Here is a 23,038-nt window from a genome sequence, read left to right as displayed (position 1 = left end):
GTCATTAAACTGACTTCCAAAATAATGGAGCACTTATGAGAACCCTCACCCACATGTGACCCAATAAAGAGGAGTAAGTGTCTAACTCTGCAAACACTTTGTACTTTAGCACAGATGCATAAGTACCCTCTTTAAATCAGGGGTGATGCCTGCAGTGGATAGGAAGCAGGCCACCCTGTGGTCTATGGACACATAAACACATACAAGGTTAAATTATTTCTGGCACAGATTTACTTCACTCAAGATCCTCTGAGCAGCAAGGAGACAGCTGATATATAAAACAGTAGATGCCAACCAATTAGTCTAGGACAGATAAGAACCTTTTCTTAATTTGTGCTGTAGAAACCCTACAGAACCCTATGTGGTCTGTTCCTTCGATGATTTCATGTTCCCCTGACTTCATTGAAATTCAGTTTTTATCAACTGGGATTCTGGCATTCTTTCCAGGTGCAGCAAAGGAATGGTCCATTTGGAAGAAAGGAAGTTTGATATGTGGGCATCACAGGGGATTCCACTGTTAATATCTAACAGCAGCAGGACTCAAATATACTGCTTTGGAAATCTGCCTTGCCATAGTCATGCAGAAGAAGTTCCTATAAAAAGAGTAAAGAGAAGTTTAGAAAATCTCCCCCATCATAAATATCTTGCATTGCTTTTTGTATCTGTGCATTACTACGTTCCCAAATTTAATAAAAGGAAAATTCTTCTAAGCCAACATCCCCAAGGTGTATAGAGACCTGTGGGGTGTGCTAGATTGTTGAGATGGTGATGTATTAGTTCATCCTCCATCTAGAGGAACATGTAAAATTTTAAACTGCTACTTGCATTATTCCACTACATCAGCAAAAGCAACACCTCACACTTTTTTCAGTAATAATTTAACAACATGAATCTCAATTTTCATTTACACCCCTAAAATGATTTCCATGGGTTTTTTTCCCTTCAATCCTGTGGCTCTGTATTGAAAGACCTAGAAAGACTTTCATTCCACATATGGGAGTGGAATATTCTGAGCAGCAGATGGAACAGCTCCTGAAACAACTTGGTCCATGGTAATGGCAGTATTTCAACCAAGAGTATAGAAAATACTAGACTAAATGTGATAGGAGGCAAGAACTATTTTCTTACATACTTCTACTTCAAATTAAAAATTAAAAGGCCTGGCAAAAAAAAAGAAAAAAGAAAAAATTTACAGTCTTTTAGGTATGGACTAGAAGTAATTTTTTGAGGCTTTACAGGAGGGATTTCTTTCTTTCTTGTTCTTGTTAACTTGATTTATTTTTATGTATCCTGAAAAGCTGCAGTCAAACTTCACACAAAAATTGCATCCAAAAAAATGCTTCTGGATAGAAAACAAATAGAACTCAGATTCAAATTCCTCCTTTACTTCCGTGACCTAGGGCAACTACTGCTGATTCTTAAAGTATGCATGCTTCTCCTGTCCCTGGTGATTGTTATTAATACAGGCTAGGGAAAGTGGTGATAAAGATCAACTCCCAACTCAGAAAAGAAACATTAACTGCTTCTTTCATGTCTTCCATAGTGAGTGAGCAGCTACAGTTTCAAATGATCCCCAGATGTTTACTACTCCTGATGTTCAAAAGCAGTGTAGGTTTTCTCCAGAGCCATGTAGGGTATTTCTGGCTACCCTGCAGACTTCAACCCCTTGTCCTCAGAAGAAAATGTAAAGGTCAAACAGAAAGCCTGTGTAGTGTAGAAGTCCCCAAGGAAAAATAAACCAAGGATGGTCTCTTACTATTGGATGAGTTAAGCTGTGCCTCTGCATGCTAATGCAAGGAACTCCTACAGACATGGGTATGGGAACACTACAAGCTTTTCACTTAATTACAGAAAGATTTCGTGATTCCAGTAAAAGAAAAATTACTGAGATCTTTCACAAAAACGATGCTATTTTTCTGGTTCTTTACAGTAGTGTTTTCCTATTTCTTCTTACTCAGAGCTTGGACACATGATAGTTCACCTATATTTGTAAACATGATAGCTAACAGAAAAATGAAAAAAAATTCTCCTTAGATACTACAGGATTAAGAATAATAAGAACAATAAGAACAATTTTCATTCTACTTCTCTTTCCTTTGCACTTCGTCCTAATTATTCCCTGATGATGTAAAGACTTACCTTTACGAAAGCTTAGTCCCATAGGAAGCAATTAATAGTAATAAAAACAGGCACTTTCCAGGAGCTTTAAACAGATTATTATCTGAAGAGCCCAACAACTTCACCATTATTATAACCAGGTAAGTAAGGACAGAAGAACAACATGTCATACAGGACATTAAAGTACTTTACCTTCTTGGTCTGCACCGTTCCGTTCTCCTCTCATCTTCCAAGGAATGTTGGTCAGAAGATTTTAGTGCTGCATGAACAGCAGAGATGGAGAAAAAATACTCCAAACCATGGTGGGACTCAAACCCAATCTCTGCTACAGTATGCATAGCTTAGAGAATGCTATGAAAAACAAAAGCCTCTGATCCTCATTTCAGGACAATTATTCTGATTGAGCACTCAGATAGCTGGGATGGGCTCCTCTTTTTAATGAATGAGAAGATACCAATCTGACTTAATTGGATCAGGCCACATGGAAATTAAACATTCACCTGTATCATTACAGTATTTCTTTCATGCCAGATAGGCAGGCTTCAAATTGACTTCTCTGCTCATGTGCAATGGTCAGAATTAACCAAGTTGTTCCGTTTCTGCAGGATCAGAACCAAAATACTTTCTGAAAGGTATTTGGAACAGATGATGAAACTCTTTATTTCCTTTGCTGATACTGAGAAGGTGGTAGGATGGCCTTCTACACAGAAATGTGTTCCCAGTGGGAACAGAAACTTTTTAGTAAGACTGTGTTAACACAGCACAGTTCTCACAATCAGTGCCTCGGCTCAACATAAAGCTACTCTTTATTCTACTGCAAAAATATTAAACATCTATTTCTGAACAGAATAGCACCTAGTTCACATGTGAAACATTTTCATCTGTTAGCAGATAAATGCTAATGAGTGTTGAATTAATAGTTTCTTCATTCTTGGGTACTATTACTCATATTTGTTCAAATTGAACTGAAAATTCACTTATTCAATAACTTCTGACTACATACAATCTTACTTTTATCCAAGTCATGTTACTTACAGATATATTTCACCCAGCTTGTCAAAAACAGGTGGAAAGGCTCTGAAATGCAAACACCACAGCCAGAGGTCTTTCAATGTAAAGAGGCCAATCTTCCTGCTGAGAAAACTGAAAGAACCAAGAAAGTGCATCACTGAATCTCTGCTTAATGGGGAAAGGCACAGTAAGTAAATACAAACTGGAATCTGTCTTCCACAGCCCTGAAATGGGAAAGAGACATTAGAACTATGCTGACAACTTGGAATTGTGGTTTGCTGAGAGAAAATGGTAGAACAGCTGGAAAGCAATTTAATTATTAATTTCCACACTTGTGATTCACATTATTTCAAGTTTTCTTTCCCCATTCCCAAGTCTTTAATGTTTTTGTTCTAGCATTTGAAGAAATCTTTAATTTACAGATTTCCCTTTCTTTCCCCTGTTTGTTTTTCTAATCCAGCAGTCATTTCCCTCCCATTTCACAATTAGCTAGATGGTTGTAGAGGAGAAACATGAAAATACAGGAAAAAATACATACAATAATTACAGAGATAATTTTTTTAACTTCAGGAATTCCAGAACTATCTTCATTTGAAAATCAATTTCATTGATAGGGATCCTACTTCAAAGAGGAATTATTTTGGTAATTAATAAAATTTTGCTCCAAAATACCAATCAATTATAATGAAACATGGGACCACCTGGTTACTTATGACATTACTGATTTTCCAAGTCCTCATAGTGTAAGTTGTCTTAAAAGCAAGAAGGACTTCAGAGTTTACAGAGCTCCTATGTAGGCCATCTAGTAAGGACATCCAGGGAAGCACAAAAGAAACAAGCTTCCAGTGGCACACCTCCTTAGGATTATCTAGCTTGTAAAAGCCAGAAGGCAGGAATTCAGAGTCCCTTTCTCCCCCTGACAGAATTACACATTGTGATTCTTTATAGGAATTAAGATACAAGATCTTCATTCACCCTTCAAAAGCAAATAAAAGCACACCTTATCTGGCCATGACAAGAGTGAGACTTAACTGCATGCACAGAATTAAAAGCAGATTTATAGACTTCCCAGAAAAGGACCAGTTTCCAAAAAAGCATCCTTCTGTTTGCCCATCACCAGGGAAGGTGGTTACAACTCCAAGATGTTATTAAACTGCAGAGAATGTGGGACTTTTAAAATAAATTCTTTCATGTCCAAGATTATTCACGTGTCCTTTTTAGGTGTTATTTTTGTATAGATTAGCTTGTGTTTTCCATCTGAATTTGCAATGAGACTGCAGAAGCAGTGTACCTCAATCTTTTTTTTTCCTTCCCTTTCAAATTTTTTATTACCTAGCACAGATTTTAAGACAGGGTATAATAGCAACTTATTTGGCTTGAAGACAATCTCTAGTGGTGCATACTTTAGCTGGGGTGTAGCTGTTAATATGTCTGTGATCTAATTCCCCACAGATGAAAGTCAGCCAGAGAGCCTACTTACCAAAGCAAAATAATCATTAGGGTAAATATCCTGGGATCTATAAAATCCACTATTTCTAAAATTAATCTCCTTTACTGCATGAAAGAAGGCTATGAGGATTATGCATCTGGGAAGTTGGTGTAGACATTGTCCTGAGACAACTCCTGATCTGTGCAAACCAAAACCAGCTCAAACAGATGGACAAAAGCACAGGTGTAGTACATTTTCTTTCTCCCTTTCCCATATTTCCTATTCTTGTGCATCCATTGAAGACTTAAGGGTGAAGGACACAATTTAAGAGTGCAGAACTGTGTTTTGTGTCCTTTAGATGAGAAGCATGGTACCAAAATATGAAAGCTGCCTGTTTGTAGGCAGATAAATTTTTATTTAATCTGTGATAATTGCTTCTCATAAAACCACACCTGATTTAACAACTTCCTTAAAATGTTCCTATTTCTAAAATAGGAATCAAGAAGAGTTGAGGGAGCACATGCTTATTTCTGTTTCATTCTTCCTGAAATGTTCTGGATGCAAAGCCACTTCACTGCATTTCAGCATGTTCTCTTACAAGATAAAGATTTGACTTTCTTAAAATATTGTTCACTTCGGCAGCTGACCAGGAATGAAGGAACGAAGCCCTCTTTGCTGAAAGGCTGCAGATAAAGTGAGCATGACCAACACCCACAAGGACACAACCTGTGCCCTGAGCAAGTGCAGTCAGCCAGGACAGGAAGCCAAGCAAAAAGAAAAATGTGCTGCAGATGGGCAAGATGATTGCAAAATAAAATAAACAGGATTTAACAGGAAGCAGAAAAGCAGAAAGCTTAGCTTGGCCTTGTACAATGCAAGCTACATTTGCAAGTGAATATGCTTTCTACTAATAAAGATCTCCACTGACCACATCTTACATGGATACTGGACAATAATCAGTTTTTCATTATAGGAATGAGTACATGAAGTGCTTTGCAGGAGCTCATATAATCTACTGTAATACTTTTGGCTTACTGAATACTTTGAAACAGAAACTGAGCACTTCAGCAGAAGTTAACCCCACTCAAGAGTCCTTGAAGTTGGTTTTTATTCATCACTCATAGATTATCTACTCTCATGACTACTCCTCTTTTTCTGGACTATTATTACTCATGATTTATCAGCAGCCAAGAAATTCCTCTGGGTTTCAGTGATGAAGTGCTTCATTTGGACTAATTGTTTCATTTACTTTAAAAGAACAAAGAAATACATCAAAGCACATTTAGTCTTTTGAGGCCACTTTTGGATACCTGTTGCCAGTCGTTAAGATTTTTGGAACTGAACACTGAAGATTTAACTTTCAAAAATATTTTAAGTCAGAGCAGCACACAGAGACAAGGTGAAAAGAGGATCAAAGCTGTTGCATTTGTGCCTCTGCACATTTCACCTGGATGTCACGAATTTTCCCAGACTGCCTTGGCAGATCTCAGATATGACACTGTGGAATTAAGGTTGTTCATCCTCTACTCCCTGAACAATCAATCTTGATTCCCATCCCAAACTTCCGTCTCTTCTCAGCTTCCCTGATGTTACACTTCTCCTGTACCAGTTCATCCTGTTAAATCTTCCTCTTCTGGTCCTACACTCTGCTTTACTTCCAGGTGACCTATGTGTCACCCTAACTGGCCTGATGGAAAACATTAAACTGTAACTTCACCTGGTTCAGTGCATGATGGGTTGCAAGAATGTGGTTCAGGTTTAGCATATTTTGCCTGGCCCCCCAAAAAAACTGAAATCCATTATTTTAATGTATACTTTTCCTTGGGCTGTGCCTGGACTGGTATTCACTTACACTGCTCTCCAGTCTCCCATTCCAGTGCCTGTGTGGCTAACAAATTAAAACTTTAGTACCCAGAGAATGTAATGCTCCTTTTTATTACAGATTTTTATGGCATTATTTCCTTACCACATAAGTACTCAAGAAGAATGTTAAGAACCATTTGAATTCAACTGTTTGCATCTTTCTGAAGACTATACAGTTGTTAAGGGAATACTAAATTGACCTCTGTCATTCTTTCACCTGAACTTCTTGACTCACTGACAAGCCACCTGTGATGCTAATTCTGTGAAACATTATAGGCTTTCATGCAAGACTGGAAGGACTTTGTTAGGTGCTACAGATCATTAACCATGAGACAAGTAGAAAAAATAAATTTTCATCCCTTTAGTATTTACCAACTTTTAGATTTATTTGCTGTCAAACTAATATTTGAAAATAGAGGACACTTGAATTTTAAACGGCATTACAATGAGAATTTGCCTCATCAAGCATAAATGAGTTCATTTGGTATTTTTCTTTCTACAGACCACAAAATTAATAGTATTTGGTGTCATGTTCTTGGGTATAAGTTGCAGAAATGTTGCTTCTCCTGACCTTGAAGCCAAACAGATTGTAGTTTTTTTACCTAGTACTTCAACAAACCTGAGGAAAAGTTCTTGTACTATCAGTTCTGTTTTCTCCTGGGAATTCACAGTGGAACTGTCTTTCCCAAACCACTGGAGCTATACAAAGACTTAAGGTCCAGCTCATAATGTAAGGAGCAAAGAGGATTTTGACACTCTCAGATAAATGGAATGGAGCTGTCCAGGCTCTCTCCAGTGCCCACAGGAAGATGTTAACCAATGGCCAACAGCAGGTGAGGCAAGTCCCTATCTTGCACAGGTTAAGAAACCACCAAAAAAGCTGATCTTGATGATAGCAGGACCAAAAAGAAACTCAAGTACTCAAGTATAAAATCATCACTCCAGCAGCAGCCTAGGACCCTTGCTGATTCTAGACCTGGTGGCCATTCTAAAGATTTCTCCACAGGGCAGAAGAAAGATTATTGAGCACATAAATCACTGTGTGCCCCACAGTACGCCCCATAAAGTCTATTTATTGCTAAGGGCATTCTGCGAAGGCAGATCCTATAACACCATGTTTTCAAAAGATATTTACCAAAAGTCTGCAGCTGAAGTCCAGGAGTGCAGTTCAAGACCATATGTACAGGCATCTGACAGGCACTGCATTCCCCATGCCAAGCAATCCATCCAGAGCAGTGAGCACTTGCTCCAACAGAACAAGGTCTTTGCAATCTAGTAATCTCCTCCCCCACATCACTCCATCTGCCCACCCTTCTACTATTTTATATTCCTAGAGGCAAGGAAATATTCAGCTTTTCACTGTAACTTCTTTAGCTTCATGATTTCCCCCAGTTTCTATCATCAGGTTTACTTAACACAGTCCCTCAGATCAATCCCACCATTTTCTGACAGAGTGGAACCAAGAAAGAGCCTGAGACTCTGATAAAACATGCTTGTCCCATCTCAAAAACTTGCTGAGCACAGTTTTTTGCTTTTATTCATTATTCACATTACTCTAAGAGTTTCAAGCAAGTAATTTTCAGTACTCTGGTATATGATACCTTTTGTGCAACTTTTGCTCCAAGTCAACAGATTTTGTTTCTTTATCAGTTTTAGATTCTCTTTATGCCTCTCTAGTTTTTGTCCTACTGGGCAAATTAGTAGATCCCCTTCACTAGAGTTTGTCAATGCTTTGTGTCTTTTGTACAGCCTAACTCTTCCAGTGGGGTCCTTTGACTTGATTCCACACTCTAGCTTCTTTCACATAGTGTTTGTAATGCTTTGATCATTAACTCCCCTCATCATTTTGTTCCTCCACTGGGAAAAACATATTAATACCAGAAACTTTCCACTCTAGGTAAAAGGGCAACTTTCTCCGTGGAGACACTGCCTATCATGTTCAGTTTTACATTTTGCCTTGTATTGACATTGACAATGAATGTTGGCTACTTATGGAAATTGGGGACATAATTCTCACCATAAAACATTCACCAGCGTAAACTCAACCCCACAAACAAATTGATGTATACAAGGGGAACAATATAATAGTTACCAGCAGGTTTATTTTATGCAGATGTACAGTTTGAATATTATGGGACTCAACAGCACTCAAGTATCCAATAACTTCCTTTTTTTGCTTGACCAATTTTGTTCATTACTTATAGGTCCCTGCAGAATTCAGAGCTGTTATTACAAACATATACATTACAGAAGGAACACAGCCTGACATGCATAGCTGTTTAGTAAGGTTTTCATCGGCTGCTTTTACTGACATTTTTCATTTCTCTTAAGCCCTGCTTTAATGTCTGAGTCTTCATTTGACACCATGAAACAAAAGGAGTGGAATACTACACAGAATGTTTCATGGCTGAATATCGAAAGAATCACACAATGCACTTGAAGCATGAAGACTCTGTAGGCAATTTCCTTTCCTGTTTGCATATGCAATCTAGACTGGAAAAGTTATCCTCTTTTCCTCTATCAGACCAACCCCATTAAAAAAAGCATTCTCAAAGAATTGAAAATAATACTGAGTTTTAAGTCTAACATACAAAAATAAGCATGCTTATTTGCATGAAGAATTTGGTGAAATTTTCCAAGAACTGCACTTGTGAAACTGTACCCCACAAGCTGATGTTCAAACATCACCCATCTCAACGAACATGAGCCAAAACAAAGTGTCCTTTTATCATTAAGGAGTGATTGTGAAGTTCTAAACTTTAATCATTTGAGCTAATAAACACTGCAAAAATAAAAAGCAGTCCTCTGCCTTACCAAGATATCAGTAAAGTAAGGGTCTGATGGCTAATTCAGGTCCACTAGAACCTGAGGCAAGTTTCTTCTGGCTCAAGGGCACAGCTCTGGCTCATACCAAAAAAGCATATTTCAGGTGGGGCTACATTTACCAAAGAATACTCCGCACCCAAAATCAAACCGTTTTCTATGATCCAACCATTTAGAAAAAAAACCAAAAAACCCTGCTAATCTTTTCAACTCACAGGTCACTACTAGTGGTGTCTCTACATCCCTGTCAGCCAAACTTTCCCAGCAGAAAAGAGGTTGAAAGAATATCTACCACATTTTTTTTCTAGATATTTTTCTACTTTGTTCTGGAGTATAACTCTTCAACATGAGATGCTTCATGACATGAAGTGGAGAAAGAGAATGAAGCTTCCCAGTCTGTGGTCAAAGGAGGTGAAAAGTAAGTTTTCCTACTGATACAATCCTGCTGCAATTACACTTCACTTCAGTGGGTTTCTATCAATGGCCATTCCTACTAAACCTCTCTTTTCCGTAGCTCACAGCTTAGCTCTGATGCATGGGGTTGGCTTTGTCCTAGCTATGTTCTACCTCCAGCAGCTGTGATGGATGGAGGATTTGGATTCACAAGCCCCTTTCTTGCATTTGGGATACACTACAACATTCTGGGCTGTCCTAGGTTGCAATATAGATGGATTTAAGTATTCTATTACCACCAACTGTGGGCCGTTGGCCGTTATCACCTGCTAATGACCCACCCCGGATGACAGGCAATGGGCCATCAGGGACCCACCGTGTGACTCATGGACTTATCCCATTGTGGGATGCTCTGCCCAGGAGGGAGGAGCCAGGTGTTCCCACCTGGATATAACCTGGCCTTGGAACTGCCTGAGCTAGCCCTGTCTACTAGGTTCCCAGAGGACAAGAGCTACCACTGGATCTTCAGCTGGAGACTAGACCTTCACAGGATCACCACTTCAACTGGACTACTTCAGTCGGACTGCTACTACCACCCTAACAGGGTGTCAGTTTGTATCTGACTTTGTCAGTGCTTTTCCTTGTATTATTTCACTTATTTTTAATTTCAGTCTTGACTTGTGATCTCCCACTGGTTTGTTTTCAAACCAATACATGGGCAAATATGGTTTCTTTTTTGGATCCCCATAAATACCAGCAGGCACCACGAAACCTGACCTGCTTTTGCTCAGATCTGATACCCAGCACTGCCAGAAGAGGGTTATGCTGAAGTTTCCTGGACAGCTTTACAGATGGAAAATGCCAGTGCCAGCATGCCTCAAAAGAATCTCAGAGGTTGACTGTTGATACAATAAATCTGAAGGTATATCCAACAACAGCACAGAACCAAGAAAAGCTGAAGGAAGGAAGCTGGGAGGAAAAGCCAAACAGGCTAAAATGTTTGGAGTTGGTGTTCAGTATTATAAATATTGCCTAATCATTTTGTCAAGACCTCTGCATTCATGGGTCACGCAAGATGCTCCACAATCAGTCAGAGGTTCTGTCAGCCAAAACAATTCCCAAATGCTCTGATACCTTCAAGCTGGGAAGTAACCCTGCTGCCTACAGATATTCCTCTTAACAGCTGGGAGGGTGATGATGATGTTGTCCATACAAATACCTACTGGACTTTGTAAGTCACATTCAGCAGCAGCTCATTACTTTGGGGCCTAATACCAGTATGTAATCAGAAATAAGTGCAGCTACTAAAATATCCATCATTCAACAATCTAACCTGATTGTCACAAACAGATGATTAAAACAAGGCCCAAATTCCTGCTTTGCTCATCATTTACTCAGGAGAGAAGCAATTCTGAGCCTCTTTAGCCCCTGTTAATATAGCTATTAACAGTCAGATCCCAGATTTTATCTGCCTGTAATGGAGCTCATGTAGTTTCTAGAAGCATTCAGTGATGTTATTTGACATCACCTTGTTCATTTGTCAGAAGGAGCAGCATTTTTGTTATTAAATTTTAATTGCCATGGCATCTATGTAAGGCTCTGCCAACTGCAAGGTTTTGTATATGTACTAAAACATTTCTGCTCCTGCAGTCAGGTCCAAGTCTTATTAAAATTAAATGTTTAAAAAAACCCATTTTGAGCATGTTTTGAGTCACCTCTGATTACTTTAAGCTTTGGTTTTGTATCACCAGACAAAAAAATCCCTTAACCTAAAAATAGCCAAGAAGTATGTAACAACTTTTTTAAAACCTGCAATTTACAGTGACATTTAACCCATCTTTCCAGAGCTGCAGTTTGACAAGCATGTCATTACATCTGACCAGTGATAATCAGGGAGACAAATAAAATAAGGCACATTTAGGTTGACCTTTCTTAACTGAACTTTGGCTGCAATTAATTATCCATTGTCTGTCTATTACTTACAATCAAGAAACTATTTATAATAATCTTCTATGATTACATCCTATTTTTCTAAATGAAAATTGTATCATGGGTTGGTTAGTTTCTTAGTTCTTTAGTCTAAAGGGACTGCTCACTTCTCACCACCTTCACTCCTGCCAGGAAGTACAGTCCATAGGCCACGTAGGATACCTGGGCGACCTGAGATGGCTTTAGCCACCTGTACTTCAGACCATGACTCCCATCTCTTGTGATGATAATGACAACACTAAGCTTTCTTCTTTAGCTCAAGTAGAAACAATAGATGTGGTTTATGCCTGAAAACAGCTAAATATATACAAATATATAGCTAAATATATACAAAGTGCCACTTACAAATATATGAGAACAATTATTAAGGCAACGTATGATGAACACATATTTATCTCCAAGAAGGACTTCTAATGGAAAAGTATAACCTGCCTCCCTAATTTGTCTTCCCCGCAGACCTTTGTCTTCCATCCCCAGCCTTATTTTAGCAATTAATGAAGTCATTATATAAGTTTTCCTATTGATTTCAGGAGCCTCCAGCAGAAGACTCCAGCAGAAGACTCCAGCAGAAGACTCCAGCCCTGCCTCTGGGAGCTGCTTTCAGTTCTCTTGGCTAAAAGGAATTTGTTAGCTGTGCAGCATTACATATGAATTTATACCACCAGGTCTGACAGTCTGCTGGGAGGCAGAAAGGCTGTATTTTAATATTTTAAGGTATATTATGTTCATTAAGTGATATGTATATATTACCTGACTGTAGAAGTTAACAGAAATTAATTTTCCTATAATAGAGTGCAGTATAAACTAATGAGAAATAAAGGAATAATGGTCACCACACTGTAACAAAATATTCTCACATCCACACATGCCCCCTGAGAGTTGTTACCTCATGCCCTGCATGATAGATGTCTACCAACAGTGGGCTTTGTTGTCTGAGGTGACTCACCTGGAACTAGTTAATGCTCCTAAGTGAAGCCAAGGAATGTTAACATTTTAAAGACCTCAGTGATACAATAAATCCTTACAGTGGATTTATAGTATTGGCATCATATTTAACTTTAGTATCTGTGATGTTTTTCCGCTTTAGGTATGAAAAGTGACTGAGAGTTTACAATTGTACTCTAGAACACACCTATACTGCAACTAAAACCTCATTTTCCTTCTCTAATCCTAAAGCTAAAATGACTTTGTTTTCTGTATTGACTGACCAACACCTCAGGCTAAACACGCACATATCTTTAAAATTATATTCTATAATATGCAACTTGGCCCACCACACAAAAAAACTACTGAAATGGCACAAAAGCAAATGGAAGAACAAAAGATTCTTATAAACCAGGTTGCTATTCCTATTGGATACCAAACACCTAGCCTTTTCATGAAATGTTTGTCATTAGTGTTATGCTCCTTAGGAGAGATGATTTCTTATAGCATCGGAAGGCAGCAAGTTCTTTAAAGATTTTCGTGTCATAAATTTAGGCAAAAAGCACTGGAAAAGATGCCTGGGCCTAAAAACTACTGAAACACAAAAGAATATTTAGATTCAAGATGCTTTGGATCAGTACACAAGTGCAAACCACCTTTTGCAAATAAACAATTCAGAAAAATAATACAATGAAAAAGAAAATAGAAGCAGTCTGTGACTCATCTCCTTCCTTATATTCACCTTCCAAATTATATATATCTATATAGGCATTTATATAGATACAGAACCTTTTCTGCAAGAAGGACCTAATACTGAGACACTACAGCTTTCATAGTATCCTTCATAACTCTTCCTGTTTTGCTATTGCCTCCAATGACCTATTTCTGACCATTTCTAAGACACCAACAACTAATCCAGCTGCACTTCTTGCCAACACCAGATCCTTACAAATGCATTATAGTGACTGAAATTCCTGATTCCTTTCACCTTTGACTGAGATCCAGAGTTTCCAAAGGCAAATCCATGTTTTCACATCAGAAAAAGAGACTACTCCCTGAATGTACTTGGGCTTTGTGCATCACAAGCAAATATCTGGCAGTACCTTGCAAATTGTACTCCACCTTACAACTATGGAATTGCTTTTTCTACAATGCCAGTGGAAACTTGCACTTTTAACAGCTTTGTGTTCCACTGGCCCTCAAGATGAAAATGTCCAGGTTTTAGCCATAAGCGCTTTTAGTAGATTCCGTAATAATAATTTCCATAACACCTGAATGAATACACCTCAATCTGCGCTTCAAAAGCATGTGCCAAAGAAAGCATTTAACTTCCACCTGTACTTGTATCTATCATCCACATGACTGAATGCATGGAATAGAAGAGCACCACTGAGAAACTACTAAACAAATAACCATGTAACCACCTACATGTATAATCACTTATTTTATAGTAACGATGATGTGAACTTAAGCATGGCCATTCTTACATAAGTCTTCAAATCACTGCATATGGGATCTCAAGATTTTCTGACCTTCATGGGCAATTTTATCAAGCAGTGAGAATTTTCAGAACTTTTTCTCTTCACAATAAAACCACAAAATCAAACAGAGTAAAAACAGAATCAAAAGTCAGTAAAGCACTAAGACTAGTGCCTAAATATTACAGAATTATTTCCCTTTTCCTTGGCTGTTTTTTTTAATTATTATTTGAAGAGATTTCACATGGTATAAAGTAGAGTTCATTGTTTTCAGCCTGGAGCAGAACAAGACATTACATACCCAACAACAACTAAGAAGCCTATCCAATGTCAGGGTTTATCTGCTGGTTATCATGGAGGGCTGTGATGCTGATGGAATGTGAGTGCAGGTCTTGCCACTCTGACCACACTGCCTCCCCAAACCTTGTCCCAGATGGAAACACAAACCAGTTGTGACATCAGACACCTGATTAATTGAGAGTGGCATTCGGAGCCTGCTGCTGGTGACCCAATGACTGGGAATTGCCCTGGAGGTTTAAAGTCTCGTGTCCTTCCAGGGTAGCAGTCACAGATATAACAAAACTGTCTAGTTAAATTACATTAGCCAACTACTGTTTACAAATTTGGAGATCCCATACGGCCTGCCCATTGTTCAGCACAGACAAGCACAATCAGCCCAGGCATTTGAAACTGCTGACAGATTGCCAGCCCCTGGTGCAGATGGTGGCAGCACAAGAGCGCTAATTACCAATGACATTAATGATGAGGTAACCTGTCTCTCTTCAGCTAATAAACAGATGGAATGTGTTTCCTTTTAATTTTTTTCCCAGATAACAAATTGTTTTTTAGATAGCAAATTGTAGCTTTAATGGTGGAGAGCAACAAAACCAAATTACCTGTTCTTTGGAAAAATTTGTTTTCTGCTAATTGCTCTAAACAATCAATAACAGAATTACAACTGGCATCACCCACTGAGAACAGAAGCAGAGGAGTCAAAGTCAATTAGCTTCCTACAGTATGATGCACTCAAATGGAAAGAGTCATTACAACAGAGTGTAAAAGTCAAACTAGTGTGCAGCTTTAGGAACAAAACAGACTCAGATAGAATGTCTAACTGAGGGCTTTTACATACCTGTCAATTCTTCATGTATCTGCAGTTTCCAGTTTTCCTTTAGATCCTTCCAAGAAAGAATAAAAGACATATAAGATGGCATCTTTGGATCTTGGGAGCCCAGGAAGGCTGTAAGTCTTCAGAAGTCATAACTGAGAAACATTTCCTCTACAGAATAATAGGAACAAACCATCAGCTCAGTTTTCTGTCTTAGTACAAACACAATAAATGTGGAAAAGCCAAGAACTCCATGGTGGCTAGTGAAATATTCTGCAAGGGGCAGTGTTAGGTTTACAGGTGGACTCAATGATGTTAAGGTTTTTTAAACATTATTTGTGGAGTATTTGGTAGTTCTAATGCATTCAATTAAGCAAGTAACATTTTAACTTTGTGCTGGACATAACTCGCTTTGTGTGTTGGAAGAGCCAAGTCCTCATTATTTCACATTAATCCCTTGTACCCTACAGTGAAAAAACTTGTATTTTGCCCTTGGAAACTAAAATCACAGAGCTCTACATAAGCCTCTGACTGATTTATTTTCTCTCCTGGGCCAAGTTCCTCACTATTAGTAAGGAGTGGCTCTGGCACAAGCTACTTAAATGACAGTTCTTTCCTCCCCCCGACCTTTCCATGAGGACACTTTCCTCCATAGGTTTAATTTCCCTACAGCAATGTCTCTAATTTTATACAAGGTAAAAATTGCTGGCCACCCAAGATCTTAATCAACTGAGCAATGTTTTCAGCAGTGATGTAATGCTGTATTTGAAAACAAATAATCTCCCCACTTTCTACTTTATGCTGTGGCACACAAAGGAATCCACTTACTTTTCATGCAAGTGCAATTGCAAGGGCATCCAAAACTTCTGTTAAAGGCCACCTACTACTGCTTTTCCATGAGTTATCAGAAACAACAGAGCCAGCCTATTTAGAAGTGAACAACAATGAATGGCTGTTCAGGGCTGGGAAAGATTTATATACATCCTCACAGCATTCTTTATTCAGAGCTTGTAAATAACAACAGCGTACAAGCCCTACAGCCACTCATTTAGCCCCATGTTGTGACTCACTCTGTTTCTTTCCACTTGCCTCAAGCAAAGTCAAGTTCTAGTGACCTTTTTTGGCCATTGTATATAAAACTGGCTTGTGTGACCTCAGCACAAAGTATTAAATACCTTGTACAAAGCAGATAGTACAGTCTGTTGACAATCAAATTCCTGTGACTGGGCTTATGTTGCTTTGTCTACACACTGATGACTAATTAAGTTTTGCTGAAAGGGAAAACATGTTTAGTTTTGTTGCAAAACACTAATTCAGAGATTATTCTGCTACAAAGCAGAAAAAGGAATGAAAAAAATTATCATATTTAACAGTTCTCAGCTCTTGTCCTTCTCCATGATTCTTGTGAAATGAAGGCAACATTCCTCCATGGCTGTATGCATAACAACAGTAAGTTAAGCCACCTGTATAACATGCTCTATTTTCCTCTGCAAAAGAGAACATGTGGTGGTTGGAATGGAAACTTGATACAGGAGGAAACATCTCTCATATAGACTCTTGTTTACAAAGCCACTGACAAAATTTTAAATATTGCTCTGAATGCCTTGCTTACTTTTCCAGCAGAGATTTTTTTTCCTGTGCTAACACAAGACAGATTTCTACAGAATGCCAGCTGAGTGCTAACATTTGCTCTTTACAACATATTCCTCTACAGATGAGACCAAAATCTGCTTTCCTTCTCATTTTGGCAACTACTGTATAAGTAATAGTTGCACTGTGTCATTCTGAATCACAAGTCTTGCTTATAATTTTTAGCATTTATCTCATGTTAGACAGCTTTTCTTCCTTAACACTGGAATCCTCATACTTTATTTAAAGATACACAAGGTAGGTGTCCAACAAAACTTAAGTCAGCTCTCACTAAGCAACTTTTGTTCTATCTTCACACGTATGAAGTGCTTACACAAATTAAAGGAAATATTTTCTCATATTTTTTTGATCATCTGGGTCACCTGAAATGTGCCATGCAAAACGAAATTCCTCCAAACAGTACCCCAGTTCATCTCTCTTCCTGCACTCTGCTTCATTTCACCATGCACACAATGTGGTAATTGTTTTTGCTTGACTTGTTCCAACAGCCATTTTCATGATGTGACAGCTAGGGCACTAATATATTTATGCCCTTTGTAATCGGCCAGCACTGCTTGTAATTGGGTGCAAAGTTAATTAAGTGCAATACATCTAATAACTGCCTGCCAGTAACTGTAAAGTTTGATTTAGCACATGAACTGTCAAGGTGTCAGAATGGTGTGTTAAAAAATAAGTTACTAACAGAGAAACAATCCTGCCACAAGCCAGAGAAAAGCAGTGAGTAAGCTGAGGAAAGGAAAAGCTATGTGTCAGGTTCTAGTTTGTCTTAACAGGCTGGTCTGTCTTAACAGACCTATGAAAGTCTTTGAAGATAGATAAGAGGAAGCATTTTGTTGATGCTGCAAGAAAGCTAGCAGCTGGCCAGAGAAAACCGGATCTTGCCCAAAAGTAGACAGCTTGTTGACCAAAGAAAACAGGAAATATTGCCCAAAGTAGGGAATTCCTTGCTGGCCAAGGAATATAGGAAATATTGCCCATATTAGTAATCTGCATATACCAATCATATAGTGCTTGCTTAGCTTTTGTTTATCACCTATAACCAATTATTTTGTTGCAATTATATTGCATGGTACATGTACAAGTCACATGTAGAGTTCTGTGTCACGTGTACGGAAAGGAAAAAGCTTTAAAAGAAGCACAGCTGAAGAATAAAGTGGGACGACTTTCTGCATCACATTGGTGTTATGTCGTACCCGTCTCGCATGGATTTATTAAACCCTGACAGCTATGTCAAAACTTATATTTGCAAAGCTGGGGCATGACCCACCTGCACGTGGATAAGTTGTATCTTGCTTAATGGAATAACAAATTGAAGTATTCTTTTCTTTACCAGCCACTATCTTCTATAGACAACCCTTCCCTTCAAGAGCTATACATATGGCATAGAACTTTTTAAAGTCTGGAAACGTCAGCAAAAGAACACTTTTTTTTTTTTAATGATGCATAAAGAGGGTTAGAAACAGAATGAAGAATGCCCAGAGTGTCCTGTTTCATGGTTAGGGACATGGTTTTGTTTGTTTCTTTTTTTGCACAAAACACATCTTTTCTTCCACTGAACCTAAGAGAATATTCCACATTCTACTTCTTCCTTAAATTTAACTTTGATTTGCTCATATGTTCCCTTCACCTCCATCCCTGTCTGGTATAAACTGCAAAATGTTCTTTTCCTCACATTGGGCATTCAGGGCAGATGCAGAAAAAAAGCATAGCTGGTCAGCAGAAGCAAAAATAAAAGACCAACAAGCAAATGACACGAATTCTCCACAGAGAATAATGCAGGACTAGCTGTACATCAGGTTAGAAGTTCCAGGGAGCACACCTGATGAATTATGTACCACAGCAGCACAAAATATGTGCATAGTTCAGTAACAATATGGCTAACAACACAGACACACAGATGGATGAAGCTCAGAAAATTTCCTGTAAGATATCAAGAAAGGAAGCATGGGCAGGACTCTGAAGCTCTTTTAGACCAGCAGATGTCAATACATTGATGGAATTTGTATACATAGAGGACAGCTCACAAACCTAATTCAGAGATCGCCTAAGTTCAAGGGCAACATTTCTACCTCCAAAGCAGTCCCCAGTAAAGCTCTCTCATTTAAATACTTGACAAAAATCCACGTCAGATAAGTCAGTCTTTGTGGGTTGTTATTATGATCTGATATTTGATCAGGGAAATTATTCTTTGGATTGACATGAAATTAATAACGCTTGTTGTGTGGTGCCCAATGACAAAGGTAAATGCTAATAGCTCTGAAATCCTAATGAATGCCAAAGTACTCTTCCGAGCTTTGATTAGTGCTTGTGTTGTGCAATTATGCTTTTCTATAATTACTGTGAATCACCATCATGATATCATTATTCTCATATTTTCTATTCCTCTGAAATTCTCAAAATTTCCTGCAGCTAAAAATGGATTTCATTTGCATTATCACAAGCTTTGATTGTTTAATGAAAAATAATTCCATACCGACTCTCATGTTAAATTGTCCATTTAAAATTTTCCTGTTATCTAGATTATGTTGAAGTGTCCCTTCTTTCATTTATCATTTGCCTCTATTATCACAGTCACTGCCCTCACCTCATGCTGGATTTCAGAGTGAAAAGAAAAAATGAAAGACATTTTTAGTCATACCCTCATCTTTGCCTGGAAGCCCTTTCTATGCATGTTCTCCCTTTTTCCTAAAATTCCTTATTTGGAAAGCCTAAAATAAAAAAGAAAAAAAAGAAAAAAGAGGAAAAAGAAAAAGCTTACTTTTCAGGAAAATATGGTGGCTATTTTTTGATTGCAGCAGTCTACAGAAGGATACCTTAGACTTGCATGTCAAAGTGAGTATAGTACCAGAACCCGCAAAATCCATTCAAAAGCCAAGTTGCAAAAATTGTGGGAAATGGGGGTTTGTAAGAGTATGAAGGAGCCTCAGAGGCATTGAGCTGAATAATTAAACAAAACCCCATCAGACAGACATGACCATCAAAATTTAAAAGTATGGAAGTGTCCCACAACATAAGGAAGAGGTCATCTGATATTTGAAATATTTCTTCCTACATCTATCACTGCTGCATGAAGTGTGTGTATGTTTAAATAGATGGACAAAAGGAGACAGAAACAGTATCTATACTTGAAAATTTAGGGGAAGTCAGTTAACTTTCTCTTGGTTTACACTGAAAGTTGGTTTACATTTCTATTGCAACAAAAAAGGAAAAATCTTTTGACCTTTGCACAGTTTTGATAGTTTCAAGAACTGATATTTATGTTTTTCAGTCTCTCACCATCATTTTGCCACCTGTAAATTAAAAGCATTCATTGCAGTATTTCTACTAAAAAAGCAATTCAGTTATTTTTCAAGTAGAATTGGAGCTATTTTCTGATGTATTGAGAAATGATGGACTAGAAGATAGTCTAGATAACTAAACCTATATTATGTATTTCATTACATACACACAAAATATTACTTTGTTATTTCTGTCCCCCTTATTTCTTTTCAGCCTCTTCCAACTGCATCCATTTTCACCTCACATATGCATCTGATTTTACACACACACACACACACACACACACACACACACACACACACAACTCTCCTACGGCAAGTGTTAATAGAACACGTGTGGTCACAGTGTCACACTTGCAATATTTAAATAGCTTCCAAGCTAGTCAGAGCAAGTTTGACCATGTCCACATGTACACTTAAGGAGATGAAAGCCTGGATTGGATGAAGGAAAACAAATTTTTTTTAAAAAAACCCAAAATCTTATATGAGGTTATTAATGCCTTAATGCTTTTTTTTTTTTTTTTTAATTTTCAGCATGGATAATACCAAATGGAAATACTTAATCTCTAACTTTATAGTGATGTGGGGAAAATTGAGCCCACATTGAGCATCTGCAGATTGCATCTTTCAAAGCAGCGCTGCACCAGGAGGATTTCGTAACAATGGCTAAAGAATGTTGGGTTTCCAAGCAGGGATGTGCACTCATGAAACCATGGCTTCTCTTCCTTTGTCAGCACTACCAACCTGTTCCCATCACTTCCTACATGGATTATCATCCCAGTCGACTGTGTTGATGTTGGGATTGTGCTACAGTATCATCTCTGACACTGCCATAAATCCCAGTTCCCTGTCCAAGGGAACAGACATGGCCGTGACACTTGATCACAACATTGGCATCTTGCACACTGGAAGTCACATTGAATTAAGAAGGGCTGTTATTTTTAGGTACCCAAAACAAGGGCCCATAAACATGAAACAAGAAAAGGAGCAGAGATGGGGCACTGCCCTTGCCAGGGAACCAACCTTCTGCAACTGGAACCACTAAAATGGAAATTATTAGAGAAGCTCACACACATTCTTCATGGAAACTTCCACTCTGCCACCCACATGGCCACTGCCCAGTCTTAGCCCCCATATGGGAGGGTCAGCACAGATCCTCCCTGTTTCAAAATATTTCTTTACAGATCAGCTTCAAGGGCCTAGGAGAAGAGCTAATCCTACACACATGTGCCTCTGGTGAGATGGCAACTGTCCCCGGCCAAGGAATTAACACCCCTTTTAAAGTTATCCTCTTTATTCTGAACTTCCAACAAACAAATCAATTCCAGCATTTAGCAACTGCATGTTTCACATCACCAAAAGCCCTTTCAGATCTCGAAGCTGTACACACTGTCTGCTGAAATGACCCCAGGCACTCTGTGACAATTGAATTATATGCAGTGACACCCTCTTTCCCACCCCATTGCACTGAGTTACCTCCACTGGCTACAGAGAGGACTCCACATGCTTTCATGCAGTGGGAACATATTATTAAATATCTTTTATCTGCACTTACAATAGCCACAGATTTAACCAGCCCACAAATATTTTCCATCACAGTATTGCAGCCATGAGCTTCCAAGCCTTGGAGACCAAAGGGGTTTTAGGTGGTTATAACTCTTCAGTCACTTTTATCTAGCCCAACCCATCTCATTCAGAAAACCTTAAAGAAAATAATCAGTCACAAGCCATGAGATGAAATGAGCACAGTCATCTGGGTTGCTCTGTTCCCTGCTAGACCTCTAAGATATCACAGGTTTAGCTGTTGATCTTTCACTACAGTTTAAATTTTGTTTGAGGATGTCAGAAATATTCCCTGTGATTGGAGAGACTGCAGCCAGTGAGCTGGGTGGTCCTTTGCAATTAGAGGCTTTCTGGACTCTCAGGAAGTGATTGTGCTAATCCATCACTGAATTCAGTGGTTTGAGTAGCCATACTACCTCACTATTACTGCAATGTGGAGAGATTTCCTTTCTGGATGAACTGGAGTGTCATTGACCCTGGATCCTGCTAGTATATAAATATTTGTCTGATTTTTAAAATTATCTTTGTCTTACTTTGCGCAATTCTTTACATGTATGCAGGAGGCATTTTACTTCCCTCTCTGTGGTTGGTCTGCAGAGAATGGAAGAGCAGCCTGAATGGAGAGATGTGAAGAAATTACACGGAGTGCTGAAACCAAATCCCTCCAAACATGGAAATGGTCTAATGGGTTCATATCCAATATCACATGGTTATTCTGTTCATAAATTCTTTTAAATCTACCTGGCTATGGCCAATGCAGTGACTCTTAACTGTTTGGTGGATAACTCAAGGGGATTTGGGAGAGGGAGTTCTAGTCCAGGATCTGCTGCTTAGTTCATAAACCGTCTCGGATTAATCACTTTCCTCCCCTTGTTACTATGTCTGATTGTGAGGTACAGAGTTATTTAAAGGCAGGAAGCTGTACAAAAAAAGTAATTATTATTAAAGCATACCCTCCCTTTCAAGCTCCACTAAACTGCAGGAATGTTTAAAAGATGTGCTGCTCTAATCAGTCAAAACCACAATTTTTTTGCACCAAAATGGTTCTACCTGTCACTAACTAAGTCATATTATGTAACTGCCAAAGAGCGTTAATTTTTTTTCCTAGGCAGCCACATACCAGCCTGGAGGGATGCATGAATTGTCCCAGAGTCTGGTTAGAAGGATAGCAAAAAACTTTGTAGTTATATACAACTCTTTAAGTCCTTATTTGGACAAGCAGGGACTATATGGAGTAATGCACACAACTTCAATTCCCTGGATCAAACAGCTGTGAAGTCAGGAGGAAGCTCCTGACTGGCTATTTGAAAAATCCTTTAGTGGGAGTCAGATACACACCACATACAATCGTGTCTGAATCTGAATCCCATTGCGGTGGGCAGGCAGTAAAATCTAGACAAGCCAGGTTATG

The 23,038-nt window shown here is 38.6% G+C and overlaps 1 long non-coding RNA gene across 2 annotated transcripts in view; it reads right to left on the bottom strand.

The window, feature by feature from the left end:
• Window positions 1-23,038, bottom strand: part of LOC146437808 (uncharacterized) — a 59,915-nt gene that overhangs the window by 7,529 nt on the left and 29,348 nt on the right. The window contains exons 3-4 of one of the 2 annotated variants that reach the window (XR_014851543.1): window positions 15,161-15,307; window positions 321-593 (exon numbers count right to left, since the gene is read on the bottom strand). This is a non-coding gene — a long non-coding RNA (uncharacterized LOC146437808). The remainder of the gene's footprint in view (window positions 1-320; window positions 594-15,160; window positions 15,308-23,038) is intronic. The other variant, XR_014851544.1, reaches the window with a different exon arrangement.

This window comes from Lichenostomus cassidix, chromosome 4 (assembly GCF_008360975.1).
Source record: "Lichenostomus cassidix isolate B80296 chromosome 4, HeHo_3.0, whole genome shotgun sequence".
NCBI lineage: Eukaryota > Metazoa > Chordata > Aves > Passeriformes > Meliphagidae > Lichenostomus > Lichenostomus cassidix.
Note: the sequence above shows the minus strand (reverse complement) of the source record. Positions and strands in the feature narration are given on the sequence as shown.